Source organism: Centruroides vittatus, unplaced genomic scaffold, assembly GCF_030686945.1.
Source record: "Centruroides vittatus isolate TY-2023 unplaced genomic scaffold, ASM3068694v2 contig_2733, whole genome shotgun sequence".
Taxonomy (NCBI): Eukaryota; Metazoa; Arthropoda; class Arachnida; order Scorpiones; family Buthidae; genus Centruroides; species Centruroides vittatus.
The window spans coordinates 133,152-137,938 of record NW_027121740.1 but is presented as its reverse complement, the minus strand read 5'-3'; the positions used below and the strand labels follow the sequence as shown (position 1 = coordinate 137,938).

General features: G+C 37.8%; 1 non-coding gene across 1 annotated transcript; it reads left to right on the top strand.

Moving 5' to 3' along the window:
• Positions 1-971: 971 nt before the first annotated feature.
• Positions 972-1,108, top strand: LOC136971948 (U4 spliceosomal RNA). The gene has a single exon (XR_010880249.1). It is a non-coding gene; the product is annotated as a U4 spliceosomal RNA (small nuclear RNA).
• Positions 1,109-4,787: the final 3,679 nt, after the last annotated feature.

The window sequence follows — 4,787 nt, the reverse complement described above, 5'->3', positions numbered from 1 at the left end:
GTTGCTAGTATTGCCATCTTGCGGTAAAGTCTGCAAACCATGACGTCGGACTACGGTCATCTTCCGGAGGGTAAACACGCGATACGAGAGCGGAGAGAGCGACGCGACTTCCGATCATCGCGCGATCGCAAACATGGCGGCCGTTCCCACTGTTCGTGCTCCCGACTGATCTCTCGTACGGGAGCCACCACACGCCGCCATGTGCTAAACTAGTGATCGATTCACGGTAGTTCTTGAACAAAGTAAAAAAAGGGGGAAACGTCTACTAAAGGCAATTTTAACGGCAAGCACGCGACTCCCGATCGCGATAGCGAGGCCGACTTAGCGGAGAGCGACGCGACTCCCTATCATCGCGCCATCGCCGGAAAAAAGTATGATAACTTTTTTATTTTTCGTCTCTGGTCCAAAAATAGGGTACCGTTGAACTCGACTCGGTCCCCTGAGTTGAAATATATAATCAAAGTCCTGAAATTCCATAGAGAGTAATCTATAGTACACCCATCTTTACTGGAAAAATCACACAAGTAAATAATGATTTATTTTAAATTTTTGGGTAAGAATCGACTGCGTCTACCCCCTCTCCGAATACGTCTATGCTCGAAACGACGATTTTAATACATTCAATTTTTACTTAAATTGCGAGAAAAAAAACAACGTTAATGTTTACGCTTAATTAAACTTTGACTTGATCAAAGGATCCTTTCGATTTTCTATCCCGTTCCGTTCTTTTCGAGCGAAGACGATTCCACTTTCCTTTTAAACGTCATTCATTGTATTAATATTTCAAAATTAACAAATAAGACTTAAACTGTTATAAACCGCAATGGCAAATGTAAGCATAATGTTAATAATTTCAACAAATTTAAAAAGTATTATAGAAAAAGACAATGAAGCGAACGTTTAAAGGTCACACACCAGTGACATCGACTACAGCATTTATATGAGGTGAGAGAGAAAGAAAGAGAAAGGGTATCTTTGTGCAGAGGCGATATCGTTACCGATGAAGGTCAACTGAGGTGCGATTATTGCTATTTGAAAACTTTAACCAATATCCCGCTCTGAGGTCTTTGTAAGACTGCTGAGGCAATTTTTGTGGCCTTTACGAAGGCCTTCATAATAAATCTAAGATCAGAAAATACGTAACGAAAATAGTAAATAGGTTAATGTTACCCTAGGTATACAAAATGGCGGCTCGTCTCTGACTCCAGAACACAGAAGTAGTAGTAAAAGAAATAGTAGGCACACACGTTTTCTAAACCTAACGTATTCTAATAATTTAGTTGCTAATAATTATGATAATTTATTAGAATAGGTTAGGTTTAGAAAAGTGCGTTTCCATTGTTTCCTCGCTCCTGTATGCTGGAGTCAGAGACGAGCCGCCATTTTGTATACCTAGGGTAACATTAACCAGTAAATAATGATGATCGATGGTAAAAAGCATCGATGTTTATTTAAATTTTCAGTTTTTTCCTGTTACGTCAGAAATAAAAGGAAAACGAAAGTTAATTCGACTTAAAGTTTTGTTGACACTTGTTATTGCAATAGGTACTATACATGAGTATAAGCAGCTCTTACAAAAGGAACAAATTAAACTGCTAATTTATAAATATCTCCAAAATTCGTAGAACTTAATATTAATAGTTTTCGTATGTTCTTTGGGCTCAGACTTGCTCGTTTTTTTTATTAATAATAAACCCGGCCTTAGAAAACAACCTTCCCGACGGCATTGAAGTTACGGGTGTGTTTAAATTATAACAATAGATTATATAGAAAAAGAGAGGAAGAGAAAAAGAAAAAAACTCTTGATCTAGACATCGCGACGCAAAACGTAAACAACGAGTGTCGGAACACGTGCCAAAACACGTGTTAAAAACGATCCGTCTATGTCAAACGGAAGGGTAGAATTCTGATACGAAAGTCCATAAATAAATAGAATTATGACACAAAAGCTCATAAATAGGCGAAATTCTGACTCGAGTGCTCATAAATAGTCGATCTAAGAAGACAACTTCGGAAGGGAGGAACAGTTTAATAGATAGAAAAACATCGCGCTTGAATCGTAAAAGTTCCTAGATGACAGAAATCGCAATTAACGGGCTAAATTATGAGTTCGAGTCTTGTAAATTTATCAACAATCTCCGAACACAATGGTCAAAAAGGCGCCAGATGGACACTCCGAATCGGACCTTTCCCATGACCCGGATCGTCCCGAGTTTCGCCTAGAAACAAAGGAAAGACCAATCGGAAAACGGGAAAGGGGATGAGGGGCCATACTTCTTCTTAAATGGAGCAGTCCATCCTTCCTAACAGTTCGTCAGGAGGTTGGTACTCCAACTTTATTCAATAACCTTGCTTCGCATCTTGCTTTGCAAGGGTTGCATACATTCATGCGGACGTAGCCGCTATATTATTATCCCGAAACTTTTCCAATAGTTGATAGTCATAAAATAGTTGATATTCCTGTCAACTATTGAAAAAGTTTGACTATGTTAGATAAGGCACCTATGTGGTGCAGGTGGTTTTGATGATTTAATTTACTTAAGTGAGCAGTGCAAAGTATATCACTATAGTCTAAAGTCTGCTATGAAATATATTAGCACCGTCTCATACTATTGATGTTGAAGAGGTGAACAATTTGGCATTTATGTCGTTCAAATGATTTAGTTATGTACAGTACATTTTCGGAAAGTATCCTAGGTGATTTCTACACTAATTCAAATTGCCTATGTGTTACGATAGAGAGGTGAAATTCCCATTGCAGATATTATGTATTTCACCGAACTAGGGATGAGGGGCAAATCGGAAATTGGAATAGCGAGCGAAAAACTATAAAAATCGGAATCTCCAAGGTCGGGGAGAGTCTCCTCCGCATCCCGCAAAGAGTCGTGATCTGTGTTGTGTCGCCGCCAACAACGTAGGACGCCTCAGCACCTCTGCGAGCATCTGTCCAGCGATCTCATCTCGTCTGCCCCGGGGCTTCGACGGAAGGGAAATCCTCGCCACTCCGAAGGACTGTAGAGAAATGGACTGTCAATTGTAGATATAAGCATATATGTTATCCAATAAACGGGTTTCCTTATGTAAAACACTTGTCATCATTTGCCTCCTTATGCCCATCCCCATCCGCCACACCCACATGCAAACGTCCCTTAGGTTCATCCTAACACGGGATTAACTTATCCCCACTTGTCGGCGACCTTACACAGGAATGTAACAAGACATAGCATAAAATTTCTGCTAGTATCTTGGTTATATGAGTTCAGATTATTCGAAAGTCAAAAAAATCCTGTTGAGAAATACAAGTGTAAATTGTTTGCTCTTCTACCTAGTTTCTCAATGGGATTTTTTGAATGGTTTTAACCGATCTTCTACTCGCCATTATCGACCATATAGAATTGCCAGATGGCGGTGTTCGTCCGTCCACCGTTCACGTTTTGGGCTGAATACGTGCGCCTCAACCTCTCTAATGTCACAATTAGTAACTTCGAGCTTAAATTATTGTGACATCGTCACAATGCTGAGCTGCACTTTTTAATTAATCATATTTCCAATTTAATGTAAAATACATGATCTCGATTTTAGTAGTCTTGTCCCTGTACATCATACTGTTCCTGATAATAGTAGAGTAATGCGTCATCTTCAGTCTGACGTACCCAGGAAGGCACTCCCCTTAGGCAATGGGCTAGGTTACGAGGGTGCGTCGTGTGACTGGTCAGCATAGTTTAAATATTTGTAGTTGGGTCGGAGCAGTCGGTGAGCTACAGCCAATGAGAGCGTCGAAGCTACAACTAATCAGTCTTTGGATATATGAAAACTATCCAATCACTCAAATATAGCTTTACATTATATATATTTTTCTAATTTATTTAAATGTTTCCTTGTACCTTATTTTTTCATAATTGCTTAAATTCTCTATGGGAATACATATGACTAATATATAAGCCTATATTAAAAAACATTAAATATTACCATCTTTTCTTATTACGTCGATAGACTTTTCGGAAGAATTTATTAATGAAGTAAGATCATATCTGCAAAGTTTAAATCAGGTAGATTACAAAAATATTTTTAAAAATTAGAAAAACTTAAAAAGGATTTTTAACACCCGTTCCGATTGGTCCTTACGAATCGGCCACCGACATATAATCGTACTCAATGTGAATGCTTCTACTACTAGTCGGTCCGATTATAGGATCGGTCGGGTTGGACCAGTCGCTCCAATCGGTCATAGTGTGAAACAGCCCTAACTCTGTTCTTGAAAAAATTTTTGAACCGAAATGACGTGATGCAGCCCTATAAATTCTGCAAGTGGGTAAGTCAGGGACTTACACACATCCATACAGAAAAAAAATCCAACTTCTTTTGACTGTTACCGCGTATATTACCTAGTTTATAGTATAATACTCGTATAATATAAATTTATAAGGTAATCTCATAATTAATTCAGAGTAGTTTAGTCTCATAAATTTAACTCTCGTTAAAAAACTGCGGATGCAAATAGCATTGATATAAATTAAAATGCTGAAATTTCCTTCTCAGAAATTTATTTAAATGCAGTTTATTGCCCAATGTAACAGGAAATAAAGTAATCTGTAATTAGTACCGTACGTTCAAAGAATTTCAGTCTTTTGTTGCAATAATATTAATATATTATTGCGACTTTTTACGATTAAATTGCTTATTTGTACAAAATATTAAATTATCTTTTGTTAAAGATAACGTGTATGATGCAATTTATTTTGAGAAAACAGGATATAGATTAGAATAAAACTGGAGAAATTTACACG